Raw genomic sequence first — 19963 nt, forward strand, 5'->3', positions numbered from 1 at the left:
TATTTCCTTTACTAACATTGGCCTAAAATCGCTTGAAATCTCCAATTGCAATTTCTACAAAAAGAGAGTTTCAAATCTGCTCTGTCCAAAGAAAGGTTCAACTCTGTGAGCTGAATACACGCAACACAAAGAATTTACTGAAAATTCTTCTCTCTAGCACTATATGAAGATATCCCGTTTCCAACGAAGGCCCCAAAGAGGTCCAAATATCCACTTGCAGACTTTACAAACAGAGTATTTCCAAACTCCTCTACGAACAGAAAGGTTAAACTCTGTGAGCTGAACGCACACATCACAAAGAAGTTTCCGAGAATGGTTCTGTCAAGTGTTTATACCAAGATATTTCCTTTTCTAACATTGGCCTATAATCGCTTGAAATCTCCAATTGCAATTTTCACAAAAAGAGAGATTCAAATCTGCTCTGTCCAAAGAAAGGTTCAACTCTGTGAGCTGAATATTACACAACGCAAAGAAGTTACTGAAAATTCTTCTCTCTAGCATTGTATGAAGAAATCCCGTTTCCAACGAAGTCCTCAAAGAGGTCCAAATATCCACTTGCAGACTTTACAAACAGAGTGTTTCCAAACTGCTCTATGAAGAGAAAGTTTCAACTCTGTGAGCTGAATGCACACATCACATAGTAGTTTCTGAGAATGATTCTGTCTGGTTTTTATACGACGATATTTCCTTTTCTAACATAGTCCTCAAATCGCTTGAAATCTCCAATTGCAATTTCCACAAAAAGAGAGTTTCAAATCTGCTCTGTCCAAAGAAAGGTTCAACTCTGTGAGCTGAATACACACAACACAAAGAAGTTACTGAAAATTCTTCTGTCCAGCATTATGTGAACAAATCCCGTTTCCAACAAAGGCCTCAAAGAGGTCCAAATATCCACTTGCACACTTTACAAACAGAGTGTTCCAAACTGCTCTATGAACAGAAAGGTGAAACACTGTGAGCTGAACGCACACATCAAAAAGTAGTTTCTGAGAGTGATTCTGTCTAGTTTTTATACGAAGGTATTTCCTTTTCTACCATTGGCCTCAAATCGCTTGAAATCTCAAATTTCAAATTCCAGAAGAAGACAGTTTCAAACCTGCAGTGTGTAAGGAAAGGTTCAAATCCGTGAGTTGAATACACACAACACAAAGAAGTTACCGAAAATTCTTCTGTCTAGCATTATATGAGGAAATCCCGTTTCCTATTAAGTCCTCAAAGAGGTCCAAATATCCACTTGCAGACTTAACAACATAGTGTTTCCAAACTGTTCTATGAAAAGAAAGTTTAAACGCTGTGAGCTGAACGCACACATCACATAGTAGTTTCTGAGAATGATTGTGTCTAGTTTTTATATGAAGATATTTCCTTTTCTAACATAGGCCTCAAATCGCTTGAAATCTCAAATTGCAAATTCCAGATAAAGAGAGCTTCAGGCCTGCAGTGTGTAAGGAAAGGTTCAAATCTGTGAGTTGAATACACGCAACACAAAGAATTTACTGAGAATTCTTCTGTCTAGCATTATATGAAGAAATCTCTTTTCCAACGAAGGCTTCAAAGAGGTGCAAATATCCACTTGTAGACTTTACAAACAGAGTGTTTCCAAACTGCTCTATGAAAAGAAAGGTTAAACTCTGTTAGCTAAACGCACACGTCACAACGTAGTTTCTGAGAATGATTCTTTCTAGTTATTATATGAAGATATTTCCTTTTCTAACATTGGCCTCAAATCGCTTGAAATCTCCAATTGCAAATTCCAGAAAAAGAGAGTTTCAAACCTGCTGTGTGTAAGGAAAGCTTCAACTCTGTGAGCGGAATACACACAACAGAAAGAAGTTACTTAGAATTCTTCTGTCTAGCATTATAAGAAGAAATCCCGTTTCCAACGAAGGCCTCAATGAGGTGCAAATATCCACTTGCAGACTTTACAAACAGAGTGTTTCCAAACTGCTCTATGAACAGAAAGGTTAAACTCTTTGAGCTGAATGCACACATCACAAAGTAGTTTCTGAGAATGATTCTGTCTAGTTTTCATACGAAGATATTTCCTTTTCTAACATTGGCCTCAAATCCCTGGAAATCTCCAATTGCAAATTCCAGAAAAAGAGAGTTTAAAACCTGCAGTGTGTAAGGAAAGGTTCAACTCTGTGAGCTGAATACACACAACACAAAGAAGTTACTGAGAATTCTTCTGTCTAGCATTATATGAAGAAATCCCGTTTCCAACGAAGTCCTCAGAGAGGTCCAAATATCCACTTGCAGACTTTACAAACAGAGTGTTTCCAAACTGCTCTATGAAAAGAAAGGTTAAACTCTGTGAGCTTAACGCACACATCACAAACTAGCTTCTGAGAATGATTCTGTCTAGTGTTTATACCATGATATTTCCTTTTCTACCATTGGCCTCAAATCGCTTGAAATCTCCAATTGCAATTTCCACAAAAAGAGTGTTTCAAATCTGCTCTGTCCAAAGAAAGGTTCAACTCCGTGAGCTGAATACACACAACACAAAGAAGTTACTGAGAATTCTTCTGTCTAGCATTATATGAAGAAACCCCGTTTCCAACGAAGTCCTCAAAGAGGTCCAAATATCCACTTGCAGACTTTACAAACAGAGTGTTTCCAAACTGCTCTATGAACAGAGAGGTTAAACTCTGTGAGCTGAATGCACACATCACATAGTAGTTTCTGAGAATGATTCTGTCTAGTTTTCATACCAAGATATTTCCTTTTCTAACATTGGCCTCAAATCGCTTGAAATGTCGAATTGCAAATTCCAGAAAAAGAGAATTTCAAACCTGCTGTGTGTAAGGAAAGGTTCAACTCTGTGAGCTGAATACACACAACACAAAGAAGTTACTGAGAATTCTTCTGTCTAGCATTATGAGATGAAACCCCGTTTCCATCGAAGGCCTCAAAGAGGCGCAATATCCACCTGTAGACTTACAAACAGAGTGTTTCCAAACTGTTCTATGAACAGAAAGGTTAAACTCTGTGAGCTGAATGCACACATCACATAGTAGTTTCTGAGAATGATTCTGTCTAGTTTTTATACGAAGATATTTCCTTTTCTAACATTGGCCTCATATCGCTTGAAATCTCAAATTGCAAATTCCAGAAAGAGACAGTTTCAAACCTGCAATGTGTAAGGAAAGTTTCAAATCTGTGAGTTGAATACACAGAACACAAAGAAGTTACTGAGAATACTTCTGTCTAGCATTATATGAAGAAATCCCGTTTCCAAAGAAGTCCTCAAAGAGGTCCAAATATCCACTTGAAGACTTTACGAACAGAGTGTTTCCAAACTGCTCTATGAACAGAAAGGTTAAACTCTGTGAGCTGAATGCACACATCACATAGTAGTTTCTGAGAAAGATTCTGTCTAGTTTTTATACCAAGATATTTCCTTTTTTAACATAGGCCTAAAATCGCTTGAAATCTCCAATTGCAATTTCCACAAAAAGAGAGTTTCAAATCCGCTGTGTCCAAAGAATGGCTCAACTCTGTGAGCTGAATACACACAACACAAAGAAGATACTGAAAATTCTTCTGTCTAGCATTATATGATGAAATCCCGTTTCCAACGATGTCCTCAAAGAGGTCCAAATATCCACTTGCAGACTTGACAAACAGAGTGTTTCCAAAATGCTCTATGAACAGAAAGGTTAAACTCTGTGAGCTGAACGCACACATCACAAAGTAGTTTCTGAGAATGATTCTGTCTAGTTTTTATACGAAGATATTTCCTTTTCTAACATTGGCGTAAAATCGCTTGAAATCTCCAATTGCAATTTCGACAAAAAGAGAGTTTCAAATCTGCTCTGTCCAAAGAAAGTTTCAACTCTGTGAGCTGAATACACACAACACAAAGAAGTTACTGAAAATTCTTCTGTCTAGCATTATTTGAAGAAATCCTGTTTCCAACGAAGTCCTCAAAGAGGTCCAAATATCCACTTGCAGACTTTACAAAGTGTTTCCAAACTGCTCTATGAACAGAAAGGTTAAACTCTGTGAGCTGAATGCACACATCACAAAGAAGTTTCTGAGAATGATTCTGTCTGGTTTTTATACGAAGATATTTCCTTTTCTACCATTGGCCTCAAATCGCTTGAAATCTCAAATTGAAATTCCAGAAAAAGACAGTTTCAAACATTCAGTGTGTAAGGAAAGGTTCAAATCTGTGAGTTGAATACACACAACTCAAAGAAGTTACTGAGAATTATTCTGTCTAGCATTATATGAAGAAATCCCTTTTCCAACGAAGTCCTCAAAGAGGTCCAAATATCCACTCGCAGAATTTACAAACAGAGTGTTTCCAAACTGCTCTATGAACAGAGGTTAAACTCTGTGAGCTGAATGCACACATCACATAGTAGTTTCTGAGAATGATTCTGTCTAGTTTTTATACCAAGATATATCATTTTCTAACATTGGCCTAAAATCGCTTGAAATCTCCAATTACAAATTCCAGAAAAAGAGAGTTTCAAATCTGCTCTGTCCAACGAAAGCTTCAACTCTGTGAGCTGAATACACACAACACAAGGAAGTTACTGAAAATTCTTCTGTCTAGCATTATATGAAGATATCCCGTTTCCAACGAAGGCCTGAAAGAGGTCCAAATATCCACTTGCAGACTTTACAAACAGCGTGTTTCCAAACTGCTCTATGAACAGAAAGGTTAAACTCTCTGAGCTGAATGCACACATCACATAGTAGTTTCTGAGAATGATTCTGTGTAGTTTTTATACCAAGATATTTCCTTTTCTAACATTGGCCTCAAATCGCTGGAAATCTCCAATTGCAATTTCCACAAAAAGAGAGTTTCAAATCTGCTCTGTCCAAAAAAGCTTCAACTCTGTGAGCTGAATATACACAACAGAAACAAGTTACTGAAAATTTTTCTGTCTAGCATTATATGAAGAAATCCCGTTTCCAACGAAGTCCTCAAAGAGGTCCAAATATCCACTTGCAGACTTTACAAACAGAGTGTTTCCAAACTGCTCAATGAACAGAAACGTTAAACTCTGTGAGCTGAATGCACACATCACATAGTAGTTTCTGAGAATGATCCTGTCTAGTTTTTATACCAAGATATTTCTTTTTCTAACATTGGCCTCAAATCGCTTGAAATCTCCAATTGCAATTTCCAAAAAAAGAGAGTTTCAAATCTGCTCTGTCCAAAGAAAGGTTCAACTCTGTGAGCTGAATACACACAACACAAAGAAGTTACTGAGAATTCTTCTGTCTAGCATTATATGAAGAAATCCCGTTTCAAACGAAGTCTTCAAAGAGGTCCAAATATCCACTTGCAGACTTTACAAACAGAGGGTTTCCAAACTGCTCTATGAACAGAAAGGTTAAACTCTGTGAGCTGAATGCACATATTACATAGTAGTTTCTGAGAATGATTCTGTCTAGTTTTATACCAAGATATTTCCTTTTCTAACATTGGCCTAAAATCGCTTGAAATCTCCAATTTCAATTTCCACAAAAAGAGAGTTTCAAATCTGCTCTGTCCAAAGAAAGGTTCAACTCTGTGAGCTGAATACACACAACACAAAGAAGTTACTGAAAATTCTTCTGTCTAGCATTATATGAAGAAATCCCGTTTCCAACGAAGTCCTCAAAGAGGTCCAAATATGCACTTGCAGACTTTACAAACAGAGTGTTTCCAAACTGCTCTATGAACAGAAAGGTTAAACTCTGTGAGCTGAACGCACACATCACAAAGTAGTTTCTGAGAATGATTCTGTCTAGTTTTTATATGAAGATATTTCCTTTTCTAACATTGGCCTCAAATCGCTTGAAATCTCAAATTGCAAATTCCAAAAAAAGAGAGTTTCAAACCTGCTGTGTGTAAGGAAATGTTCAACTCTGTGAGCGGAATACACACAACACAAAGAAGTTACTGAGAATTCTTCTGTCTAGCATTATAAGAAGAAATCCCGTTTCCAACGAAGGCCTCAAAGAGGTGCTAATATCCACTTGCAGACTTAACAAACAGAGTGTTTCCAAACTGCTCTACGAACAGAAAGGTTAAACTCTGTGAGCTGAACGCACACATCACAAAGTAGTTTCTGAGAATGATTCTGTCTAGTTTTTATACGAAGATATTTCCTTTTCTAACATTGCCCCCAAATCGCTTGAAATCTCAAATTGCAAATTCCAGAAAAAGACATTTTCAAACCTGCAGTGTGTAAGGAAAGGTGCAAATCTGTGAGTTGAATTCACACAGCACGAAGAGGTTACTGAGAATTCTTCTGTCTAGCATTATATGAAGAAATCCCGTTTTCAACGAAGTCCACAAGGATGTCCAAATATCCACTTGCAGACTTTACAAACAGAGTGTTTCCAAACTGCACTATGAACAAAAAGGTGAAACTCGGTGAGCTGAATGCACACATCACATAGTAGTTTCTGAGAATGATTCTGTCTAGGGTTTATACAAAGATATTTCCTTTTCTAACATTGGCCTAAAATCGCTTGAAATCTCCAATTGAAATTTCCACGAAAAGAGAGTTTCAAATCTGCTCTGTCCAAAGAAAGGTTCAACTCTGTGAGCTGAATACACACAACACAAAGAAGTTACTGAAAATTCTTGTGTCTAGCATTATATGAAGAAATCCCGTTTCCAACGAAGTCCTCAAAGAGGTCCAAATATCCACTTGCAGACTTTACACACAGAGTGTTTCCAAACTACTCTATGAACAGAAAGGTTAAACTCTGTGAGCTGAATGCACACATCACATAGTAGTTTCTGAGAATGATTCTGTCTAGTTTTTATACCAAGATATTTCATTTTCTACCATTGGCCTAAAATCGCTTGTAATCTCCAATTGCAATTTCGACAAAAAGAGAGTTTCAAATTGTTCTGTCCAAAGAAAGGTTCAACTCTGTGAGCTGAATACACACAACACAAAGAAGTTACTGAAAATTATTCTGTCTAGCATTATATGAAGAAAGCCCGTTTCCAACGAAGTCCTCAAAGAGGTCCATATATCCACTTGCAGACTTTACAAACAGAGTGTTTCCAAACTGCTCTATGAACAGAAAGGTTAAACTCTGTGAGCTGAACGCACACATCACAAAGTAGTTTCTGAGAATGATTCTGTCTTGTTTTATACGAAGATATTTCCTTTTCCAGCATTGGCCTAAAATCGCTTGATATCTCCAATTGCAATTTCGACAAAAAGAGAGTTTCAAATTTCTCTGCCCAAAGAAAGGTTCAACTCTGTGAGCTGAATACACACAACAGAAAGAAGTTACTGAAAATTCTTCTGTCTAGCATTATATGAAGAAATCCCGTTTCCAACGAAGTCCTCAAAGAGGTCCAAATATCCACATGGAGACTTTAGAAACAGAGTGTTTCCAATCTGCTCTATGAACCGAAAGGTTAAACTCTGTGAGCTGAACGCACACATTACAAAGTAGTTTCTGAGAATGATTCTGTCTAGTTTTTATACGTAGATATTTCCTTTTCTACCATTGGCCTCAAATCGCTTGAAATCTCAAATTGCAAATTCCAGAAAAAGACAGTTTCAAACATGCAGTGTGTAAGGAAAGTTTCAAATCTGTGAGTTGAATACACACAACACAAAGAAGTTACTGAGAATTCTTCTGTCTAGCATTATATGAAGAAATCCCGTTTCCAACGAAGGCCTCAAAGAGGTGCAAATATCCACTTGCAGACATTACAAACGGAATGTTTCCAAACTGCTCTATGAACAGAAAGGTTAAACTCGGTGAGCTGAATGCACACATCACATAGTAGTTTCTGAGAATGATTCTGTCAAGTTTTTATACCAAGATATTTCCTTTTCTAACATTGGCCTAAAATCGCTTGAAATCTCCAATTGCAATTTCGACAAGAAGAGAGTTTCAAATTGCTCTGTCCAAAGAAAGGTTCAACTCAGTGAGCTGAATACACACAACAGAAAGAAGTTACTGAAAATTCTTCTGTCTAGCATTATATGAAGAAATCCCGTTTCCAACGAAGTCCTCAAAGAGGTCCAAATATCCACTTGCAGACTTTACAAACAGAGTGTTTCCAAACTGCTCTATGAACAGAAAGGTTAAATTCTGTGAGCTGAACGCACACATCACAAAGTAGTTTCTGAGAATGATTCTGTGTAGTTTTTATATGAAGATATTTCCTTTTCTACCATTGGCCCCAAATAGCTTGAAATCTCAAATTGCAAATTCCAGAAAAAGACAGTTTCAAACATGCAGTGTGGAAGGAAAGTTTCAAATCTGTGAGTTGAATACACAGAACACAAAGAAGTTACTGAGAATACTTCTGTCTAGCATTATATGAAGAAATCCCGTTTCCAAAGAAGTCCTCAAAGAGGTCCAAATATCCACTTGAAGACTTTACAAACAGAGTGTTTCCAAACTGCTCTATGAACAGAAAGGTTAAACTCTGTGAGCTGAATGCACACATCACATAGTAGTTTCTGAGAAAGATTCTGTCTAGTTTTTATACCAAGATATTTCCTTTTTTAACATAGGCCTAAAATCGCTTGAAATCTCCAATTGCAATTTCCACAAAAAGAGAGTTTCAAATCCGCTGTGTCCAAAGAATGGCTCAACTCTGTGAGCTGAATACACACAACACAAAGAAGATACTGAAAATTCTTCTGTCTAGCATTATATGATGAAATCCCGTTTCCAACGATGTCCTCAAAGAGGTCCAAATATCCACTTGCAGACTTGACAGAGTGTTTCCAAAATGCTCTATGAACAGAAAGGTTAAACTCTGTGAGCTGAACGCACACATCACAAAGTAGTTTCTGAGAATGATTCTGTCTAGTTTTTATACGAAGATATTTCCTTTTCTAACATTGGCGTAAAATCGCTTGAAATCTCCAATTGCAATTTCGACAAAAAGAGAGTTTCAAATCTGCTCTGTCCAAAGAAAGTTTCAACTCTGTGAGCTGAATACACACAACACAAAGAAGTTACTGAAAATTCTTCTGTCTAGCATTATTTGAAGAAATCCTGTTTCCAACGAAGTCCTCAAAGAGGTCCAAATATCCACTTGCAGACTTTACAAAGTGTTTCCAAACTGCTCTATGAACAGAAAGGTTAAACTCTGTGAGCTGAATGCACACATCACAAAGAAGTTTCTGAGAATGATTCTGTCTGGTTTTTATACGAAGATATTTCCTTTTCTACCATTGGCCTCAAATCGCTTGAAATCTCAAATTGAAATTCCAGAAAAAGACAGTTTCAAACATTCAGTGTGTAAGGAAAGGTTCAAATCTGTGAGTTGAATACACACAACTCAAAGAAGTTACTGAGAATTATTCTGTCTAGCATTATATGAAGAAATCCCTTTTCCAACGAAGTCCTCAAAGAGGTCCAAATATCCACTCGCAGAATTTACAAACAGAGTGTTTCCAAACTGCTCTATGAACAGAGGTTAAACTCTGTGAGCTGAATGCACACATCACATAGTAGTTTCTGAGAATGATTCTGTCTAGTTTTTATACCAAGATATATCATTTTCTAACATTGGCCTAAAATCGCTTGAAATCTCCAATTACAAATTCCAGAAAAAGAGAGTTTCAAATCTGCTCTGTCCAACGAAAGCTTCAACTCTGTGAGCTGAATACACACAACACAAGGAAGTTACTGAAAATTCTTCTGTCTAGCATTATATGAAGATATCCCGTTTCCAACGAAGGCCTGAAAGAGGTCCAAATATCCACTTGCAGACTTTACAAACAGCGTGTTTCCAAACTGCTCTATGAACAGAAAGGTTAAACTCTCTGAGCTGAATGCACACATCACATAGTAGTTTCTGAGAATGATTCTGTGTAGTTTTTATACCAAGATATTTCCTTTTCTAACATTGGCCTCAAATCGCTGGAAATCTCCAATTGCAATTTCCACAAAAAGAGAGTTTCAAATCTGCTCTGTCCAAAAAAGCTTCAACTCTGTGAGCTGAATATACACAACAGAAACAAGTTACTGAAAATTTTTCTGTCTAGCATTATATGAAGAAATCCCGTTTCCAACGAAGTCCTCAAAGAGGTCCAAATATCCACTTGCAGACTTTACAAACAGAGTGTTTCCAAACTGCTCAATGAACAGAAACGTTAAACTCTGTGAGCTGAATGCACACATCACATAGTAGTTTCTGAGAATGATCCTGTCTAGTTTTTATACCAAGATATTTCTTTTTCTAACATTGGCCTCAAATCGCTTGAAATCTCCAATTGCAATTTCCAAAAAAAGAGAGTTTCAAATCTGCTCTGTCCAAAGAAAGGTTCAACTCTGTGAGCTGAATACACACAACACAAAGAAGTTACTGAGAATTCTTCTGTCTAGCATTATATGAAGAAATCCCGTTTCAAACGAAGTCTTCAAAGAGGTCCAAATATCCACTTGCAGACTTTACAAACAGAGGGTTTCCAAACTGCTCTATGAACAGAAAGGTTAAACTCTGTGAGCTGAATGCACATATTACATAGTAGTTTCTGAGAATGATTCTGTCTAGTTTTATACCAAGATATTTCCTTTTCTAACATTGGCCTAAAATCGCTTGAAATCTCCAATTTCAATTTCCACAAAAAGAGAGTTTCAAATCTGCTCTGTCCAAAGAAAGGTTCAACTCTGTGAGCTGAATACACACAACACAAAGAAGTTACTGAAAATTCTTCTGTCTAGCATTATATGAAGAAATCCCGTTTCCAACGAAGTCCTCAAAGAGGTCCAAATATGCACTTGCAGACTTTACAAACAGAGTGTTTCCAAACTGCTCTATGAACAGAAAGGTTAAACTCTGTGAGCTGAACGCACACATCACAAAGTAGTTTCTGAGAATGATTCTGTCTAGTTTTTATATGAAGATATTTCCTTTTCTAACATTGGCCTCAAATCGCTTGAAATCTCAAATTGCAAATTCCAAAAAAAGAGAGTTTCAAACCTGCTGTGTGTAAGGAAATGTTCAACTCTGTGAGCGGAATACACACAACACAAAGAAGTTACTGAGAATTCTTCTGTCTAGCATTATAAGAAGAAATCCCGTTTCCAACGAAGGCCTCAAAGAGGTGCTAATATCCACTTGCAGACTTAACAAACAGAGTGTTTCCAAACTGCTCTACGAACAGAAAGGTTAAACTCTGTGAGCTGAACGCACACATCACAAAGTAGTTTCTGAGAATGATTCTGTCTAGTTTTTATACGAAGATATTTCCTTTTCTAACATTGCCCCCAAATCGCTTGAAATCTCAAATTGCAAATTCCAGAAAAAGACATTTTCAAACCTGCAGTGTGTAAGGAAAGGTGCAAATCTGTGAGTTGAATTCACACAGCACGAAGAGGTTACTGAGAATTCTTCTGTCTAGCATTATATGAAGAAATCCCGTTTTCAACGAAGTCCACAAGGATGTCCAAATATCCACTTGCAGACTTTACAAACAGAGTGTTTCCAAACTGCACTATGAACAAAAAGGTGAAACTCGGTGAGCTGAATGCACACATCACATAGTAGTTTCTGAGAATGATTCTGTCTAGGGTTTATACAAAGATATTTCCTTTTCTAACATTGGCCTAAAATCGCTTGAAATCTCCAATTGAAATTTCCACGAAAAGAGAGTTTCAAATCTGCTCTGTCCAAAGAAAGGTTCAACTCTGTGAGCTGAATACACACAACACAAAGAAGTTACTGAAAATTCTTGTGTCTAGCATTATATGAAGAAATCCCGTTTCCAACGAAGTCCTCAAAGAGGTCCAAATATCCACTTGCAGACTTTACACACAGAGTGTTTCCAAACTACTCTATGAACAGAAAGGTTAAACTCTGTGAGCTGAATGCACACATCACATAGTAGTTTCTGAGAATGATTCTGTCTAGTTTTTATACCAAGATATTTCATTTTCTACCATTGGCCTAAAATCGCTTGTAATCTCCAATTGCAATTTCGACAAAAAGAGAGTTTCAAATTGTTCTGTCCAAAGAAAGGTTCAACTCTGTGAGCTGAATACACACAACACAAAGAAGTTACTGAAAATTATTCTGTCTAGCATTATATGAAGAAAGCCCGTTTCCAACGAAGTCCTCAAAGAGGTCCATATATCCACTTGCAGACTTTACAAACAGAGTGTTTCCAAACTGCTCTATGAACAGAAAGGTTAAACTCTGTGAGCTGAACGCACACATCACAAAGTAGTTTCTGAGAATGATTCTGTCTTGTTTTATACGAAGATATTTCCTTTTCCAGCATTGGCCTAAAATCGCTTGATATCTCCAATTGCAATTTCGACAAAAAGAGAGTTTCAAATTTCTCTGCCCAAAGAAAGGTTCAACTCTGTGAGCTGAATACACACAACAGAAAGAAGTTACTGAAAATTCTTCTGTCTAGCATTATATGAAGAAATCCCGTTTCCAACGAAGTCCTCAAAGAGGTCCAAATATCCACATGGAGACTTTAGAAACAGAGTGTTTCCAATCTGCTCTATGAACCGAAAGGTTAAACTCTGTGAGCTGAACGCACACATTACAAAGTAGTTTCTGAGAATGATTCTGTCTAGTTTTTATACGTAGATATTTCCTTTTCTACCATTGGCCTCAAATCGCTTGAAATCTCAAATTGCAAATTCCAGAAAAAGACAGTTTCAAACATGCAGTGTGTAAGGAAAGTTTCAAATCTGTGAGTTGAATACACACAACACAAAGAAGTTACTGAGAATTCTTCTGTCTAGCATTATATGAAGAAATCCCGTTTCCAACGAAGGCCTCAAAGAGGTGCAAATATCCACTTGCAGACATTACAAACGGAATGTTTCCAAACTGCTCTATGAACAGAAAGGTTAAACTCGGTGAGCTGAATGCACACATCACATAGTAGTTTCTGAGAATGATTCTGTCAAGTTTTTATACCAAGATATTTCCTTTTCTAACATTGGCCTAAAATCGCTTGAAATCTCCAATTGCAATTTCGACAAGAAGAGAGTTTCAAATTGCTCTGTCCAAAGAAAGGTTCAACTCAGTGAGCTGAATACACACAACAGAAAGAAGTTACTGAAAATTCTTCTGTCTAGCATTATATGAAGAAATCCCGTTTCCAACGAAGTCCTCAAAGAGGTCCAAATATCCACTTGCAGACTTTACAAACAGAGTGTTTCCAAACTGCTCTATGAACAGAAAGGTTAAATTCTGTGAGCTGAACGCACACATCACAAAGTAGTTTCTGAGAATGATTCTGTGTAGTTTTTATATGAAGATATTTCCTTTTCTACCATTGGCCCCAAATAGCTTGAAATCTCAAATTGCAAATTCCAGAAAAAGACAGTTTCAAACATGCAGTGTGGAAGGAAAGTTTCAAATCTGTGAGTTGAATACACAGAACACAAAGAAGTTACTGAGAATACTTCTGTCTAGCATTATATGAAGAAATCCCGTTTCCAAAGAAGTCCTCAAAGAGGTCCAAATATCCACTTGAAGACTTTACAAACAGAGTGTTTCCAAACTGCTCTATGAACAGAAAGGTTAAACTCTGTGAGCTGAATGCACACATCACATAGTAGTTTCTGAGAAAGATTCTGTCTAGTTTTTATACCAAGATATTTCCTTTTTTAACATAGGCCTAAAATCGCTTGAAATCTCCAATTGCAATTTCCACAAAAAGAGAGTTTCAAATCCGCTGTGTCCAAAGAATGGCTCAACTCTGTGAGCTGAATACACACAACACAAAGAAGATACTGAAAATTCTTCTGTCTAGCATTATATGATGAAATCCCGTTTCCAACGAAGTCCTCAAAGAGGTCCAAATATCCACTTGCAGACTTTACAAACAGAGTGTTTCCAAAATGCTCTATGAACAGAAAGGTTAAACTCTGTGAGCTGAACGCACACATCACAAAGTAGTTTCTGAGAATGATTCTGTCTAGTTTTTATACGAAGATATTTCCTTTTCTAACATTGGCGTAAAATCGCTTGAAATCTCCAATTGCAATTTCGACAAAAAGAGAGTTTCAAATCTGCTCTGTCCAAAGAAAGTTTCAACTCTGTGAGCTGAATACACACAACACAAAGAAGTTACTGAAAATTCTTCTGTCTAGCATTATTTGAAGAAATCCTGTTTCCAACGAAGTCCTCAAAGAGGTCCAAATATCCACTTGCAGACTTTACAAAGTGTTTCCAAACTGCTCTATGAACAGAAAGGTTAAACTCTGTGAGCTGAATGCACACATCACAAAGAAGTTTCTGAGAATGATTCTGTCTGGTTTTTATACGAAGATATTTCCTTTTCTACCATTGGCCTCAAATCGCTTGAAATCTCAAATTGAAATTCCAGAAAAAGACAGTTTCAAATATTCAGTGTGTAAGGAAAGGTTCAAATCTGTGAGTTGAATACACACAACTCAAAGAAGTTACTGAGAATTATTCTGTCTAGCATTATATGAAGAAATCCCTTTTCCAACGAAGTCCTCAAAGAGGTCCAAATATCCACTCGCAGAATTTACAAACAGAGTGTTTCCAAACTGCTCTATGAACAGAAAGGTTAAACTCTGTGAGCTGAATGCACACATCACATAGTAGTTTCTGAGAATGATTCTGTCTAGTTTTTATACCAAGATATATCATTTTCTAACATTGGCCTAAAATCGCTTGAAATCTCCAATTACAAATTCCAGAAAAAGAGAGTTTCAAATCTGCTCTGTCCAACGAAAGCTTCAACTCTGTGAGCTGAATACACACAACACAAGGAAGTTACTGAAAATTCTTCTGTCTAGCATTATATGAAGATATCCCGTTTCCAACGAAGGCCTCAAAGAGGTCCAAATATCCACTTGCAGACTTTACAAACCGCGTGTTTCCAAACTGCTCTATGAACAGAAAGGTTAAACTCTCTGAGCTGAATGCACACATCACATAGTAGTTTCTGAGAATGATTCTGTGTAGTTTTTATACCAAGATATTTCCTTTTCTAACATTGGCCTCAAATCGCTGGAAATCTCCAATTGCAATTTCCACAAAAAGAGAGTTTCAAATCTGCTCTGTCCAAAAAAGCTTCAACTCTGTGAGCTGAATATACACAACAGAAACAAGTTACTGAAAATTTTTCTGTCTAGCATTATATGAAGAAATCCCGTTTCCAACGAAGTCCTCAAAGAGGTCCAAATATCCACTTGCAGACTTTACAAACAGAGTGTTTCCAAACTGCTCTATGAACAGAAACGTTAAACTCTGTGAGCTGAATGCACACATCACATAGTAGTTTCTGAGAATGATCCTGTCTAGTTTTTATACCAAGATATTTCTTTTTCTAACATTGGCCTCAAATCGCTTGAAATCTCCAATTGCAATTTCCAAAAAAAGAGAGTTTCAAATCTGCTCTGTCCAAAGAAAGGTTCAACTCTGTGAGCTGAATACACACAACACAAAGAAGTTACTGAGAATTCTTCTGTCTAGCATTATATGAAGAAATCCCGTTTCAAACGAAGTCTTCAAAGAGGTCCAAATATCCACTTGCAGACTTTACAAACAGAGGGTTTCCAAACTGCTCTATGAACAGAAAGGTTAAACTCTGTGAGCTGAATGCACATATTACATAGTAGTTTCTGAGAATGATTCTGTCTAGTTTTATACCAAGATATTTCCTTTTCTAACATTGGCCTAAAATCGCTTGAAATCTCCAATTTCAATTTCCACAAAAAGAGAGTTTCAAATCTGCTCTGTCCAAAGAAAGGTTCAACTCTGTGAGCTGAATACACACAACACAAAGAAGTTACTGAAAATTCTTCTGTCTAGCATTATATGAAGAAATCCCGTTTCCAACGAAGTCCTCAAAGAGGTCCAAATATGCACTTGCAGACTTTACAAACAGAGTGTTTCCAAACTGCTCTATGAACAGAAAGGTTAAACTCTGTGAGCTGAACGCACACATCACAAAGTAGTTTCTGAGAATGATTCTGTCTAGTTTTTATATGAAGATATTTCCTTTTCTAACATTGGCCTCAAATCGCTTGAAATCTCAAATTGCAAATTCCAAAAAAAGAGAGTTTCAAACCTGCTGTGTGTAAGGAAATGTTCAACTCTGTGAGCGGAATACACACAACACAAAGAAGTTACTGAGAATTCTTCTGTCTAGCATTATAAGAAGAAATCCCGTTTCCAACGAAGGCCTCAAAGAGGTGCTAATATCCACTTGCAGACTTAACAAACAGAGTGTTTCCAAACTGCTCTACGAACAGAAAGGTTAAACTCTGTGAGCTGAACGCACACATCACAAAGTAGTTTCTGAGAATGATTCTGTCTAGTTTTTATACGAAGATATTTCCTTTTCTAACATTGCCCCCAAATCGCTTGAAATCTCAAATTGCAAATTCCAGAAAAAGACATTTTCAAACCTGCAGTGTGTAAGGAAAGGTGCAAATCTGTGAGTTGAATTCACACAGCACGAAGAGGTTACTGAGAATTCTTCTGTCTAGCATTATATGAAGAAATCCCGTTTTCAACGAAGTCCACAAGGATGTCCAAATATCCACTTGCAGACTTTACAAACAGAGTGTTTCCAAACTGCACTATGAACAAAAAGGTGAAACTCGGTGAGCTGAATGCACACATCACATAGTAGTTTCTGAGAATGATTCTGTCTAGGGTTTATACAAAGATATTTCCTTTTCTAACATTGGCCTAAAATCGCTTGAAATCTCCAATTGAAATTTCCACGAAAAGAGAGTTTCAAATCTGCTCTGTCCAAAGAAAGGTTCAACTCTGTGAGCTGAATACACACAACACAAAGAAGTTACTGAAAATTCTTGTGTCTAGCATTATATGAAGAAATCCCGTTTCCAACGAAGTCCTCAAAGAGGTCCAAATATCCACTTGCAGACTTTACACACAGAGTGTTTCCAAACTACTCTATGAACAGAAAGGTTAAACTCTGTGAGCTGAATGCACACATCACATAGTAGTTTCTGAGAATGATTCTGTCTAGTTTTTATACCAAGATATTTCATTTTCTACCATTGGCCTAAAATCGCTTGTAATCTCCAATTGCAATTTCGACAAAAAGAGAGTTTCAAATTGTTCTGTCCAAAGAAAGGTTCAACTCTGTGAGCTGAATACACACAACACAAAGAAGTTACTGAAAATTATTCTGTCTAGCATTATATGAAGAAAGCCCGTTTCCAACGAAGTCCTCAAAGAGGTCCATATATCCACTTGCAGACTTTACAAACAGAGTGTTTCCAAACTGCTCTATGAACAGAAAGGTTAAACTCTGTGAGCTGAACGCACACATCACAAAGTAGTTTCTGAGAATGATTCTGTCTTGTTTTATACGAAGATATTTCCTTTTCCAGCATTGGCCTAAAATCGCTTGATATCTCCAATTGCAATTTCGACAAAAAGAGAGTTTCAAATTTCTCTGCCCAAAGAAAGGTTCAACTCTGTGAGCTGAATACACACAACAGAAAGAAGTTACTGAAAATTCTTCTGTCTAGCATTATATGAAGAAATCCCGTTTCCAACGAAGTCCTCAAAGAGGTCCAAATATCCACATGGAGACTTTAGAAACAGAGTGTTTCCAATCTGCTCTATGAACCGAAAGGTTAAACTCTGTGAGCTGAACGCACACATTACAAAGTAGTTTCTGAGAATGATTCTGTCTAGTTTTTATACGTAGATATTTCCTTTTCTACCATTGGCCTCAAATCGCTTGAAATCTCAAATTGCAAATTCCAGAAAAAGACAGTTTCAAACATGCAGTGTGTAAGGAAAGTTTCAAATCTGTGAGTTGAATACACACAACACAAAGAAGTTACTGAGAATTCTTCTGTCTAGCATTATATGAAGAAATCCCGTTTCCAACGAAGGCCTCAAAGAGGTGCAAATATCCACTTGCAGACATTACAAACGGAATGTTTCCAAACTGCTCTATGAACAGAAAGGTTAAACTCGGTGAGCTGAATGCACACATCACATAGTAGTTTCTGAGAATGATTCTGTCAAGTTTTTATACCAAGATATTTCCTTTTCTAACATTGGCCTAAAATCGCTTGAAATCTCCAATTGCAATTTCGACAAGAAGAGAGTTTCAAATTGCTCTGTCCAAAGAAAGGTTCAACTCAGTGAGCTGAATACACACAACAGAAAGAAGTTACTGAAAATTCTTCTGTCTAGCATTATATGAAGAAATCCCGTTTCCAACGAAGTCCTCAAAGAGGTCCAAATATCCACTTGCAGACTTTACAAACAGAGTGTTTCCAAACTGCTCTATGAACAGAAAGGTTAAATTCTGTGAGCTGAACGCACACATCACAAAGTAGTTTCTGAGAATGATTCTGTGTAGTTTTTATACGAAGATATTTCCTTTTCTACCATTGGCCCCAAATAGCTTGAAATCTCAAATTGCAAATTCCAGAAAAAGACAGTTTCAAACATGCAGTGTGGAAGGAAAGTTTCAAATCTGTGAGTTGAATACACAGAACACAAAGAAGTTACTGAGAATACTTCTGTCTAGCATTATATGAAGAAATCCCGTTTCCAAAGAAGTCCTCAAAGAGGTCCAAATATCCACTTGAAGACTTTACAAACAGAGTGTTTCCAAACTGCTCTATGAACAGAAAGGTTAAACTCTGTGAGCTGAATGCACACATCACATAGTAGTTTCTGAGAAAGATTCTGTCTAGTTTTTATACCAAGATATTTCCTTTTTTAACATAGGCCTAAAATCGCTTGAAATCTCCAATTGCAATTTCCACAAAAAGAGAGTTTCAAATCCGCTGTGTCCAAAGAATGGCTCAACTCTGTGAGCTGAATACACACAACACAAAGAAGTTACTGAAAATTCTTCTGTCTAGCATTATATGATGAAATCCCGTTTCCAACGAAGTCCTCAAAGAGGTCCAAATATCCACTTGCAGACTTTACAAACAGAGTGTTTCCAAAATGCTCTATGAACAGAAAGGTTAAACTCTGTGAGCTGAATGCACACATCACAAAGTAGTTTCTGAGAATGATTCTGTCTAGTTTTTATACGAAGATATTTCCTTTTCTAACATTGGCGTAAAATCGCTTGAAATCTCCAATTGCAATTTCGACAAAAAGAGAGTTTCAAATCTGCTCTGTCCAAAGAAAGTTTCAACTCTGTGAGCTGAATACACACAACACAAAGAAGTTACTGAAAATTCTTCTGTCTAGCATTATTTGAAGAAATCCTGTTTCCAACGAAGTCCTCAAAGAGGTCCAAATATCCACTTGCAGACTTTACAAAGTGTTTCCAAACTGCTCTATGAACAGAAAGGTTAAACTCTGTGAGCTGAATGCACACATCACAAAGAAGTTTCTGAGAATGATTCTGTCTAGTTTTTATACGAAGATATTTCCTTTTCTACCATTGGCCTCAAATCGCTTGAAATCTCAAATTGAAATTCCAGAAAAAGACAGTTTCAAATATTCAGTGTGTAAGGAAAGGTTCAAATCTGTGAGTTGAATACACACAACTCAAAGAAGTTACTGAGAATTATTCTGTCTAGCATTATATGAAGAAATCCCTTTTCCAACGAAGTCCTCAAAGAGGTCCAAATATCCACTCGCAGAATTTAGAAACAGAGTGTTTCCAAACTGCTCTATGAACAGAGGTTAAACTCTGTGAGCTGAATGCACACATCACATAGTAGTTTCTGAGAATGATTCTGTCTAGTTTTTATACCAAGATATATCATTTTCTAACATTGGCCTAAAATCGCTTGAAATCTCCAATTACAAATTCCAGAAAAAGAGAGTTTCAAATCTGCTCTGTCCAACGAAAGCTTCAACTCTGTGAGCTGAATACACACAACACAAGGAAGTTACTGAAAATTCTTCTGTCTAGCATTATATGAAGATATCCCGTTTCCAACGAAGGCCTCAAAGAGGTCCAAATATCCACTTGCAGACTTTACAAACAGCGTGTTTCCAAACTGCTCTATGAACAGAAAGGTTAAACTCTCTGAGCTGAATGCACACATC

This window comes from Pan troglodytes, chromosome 2 (assembly GCF_028858775.2).
Source record: "Pan troglodytes isolate AG18354 chromosome 2, NHGRI_mPanTro3-v2.0_pri, whole genome shotgun sequence".
NCBI lineage: Eukaryota > Metazoa > Chordata > Mammalia > Primates > Hominidae > Pan > Pan troglodytes.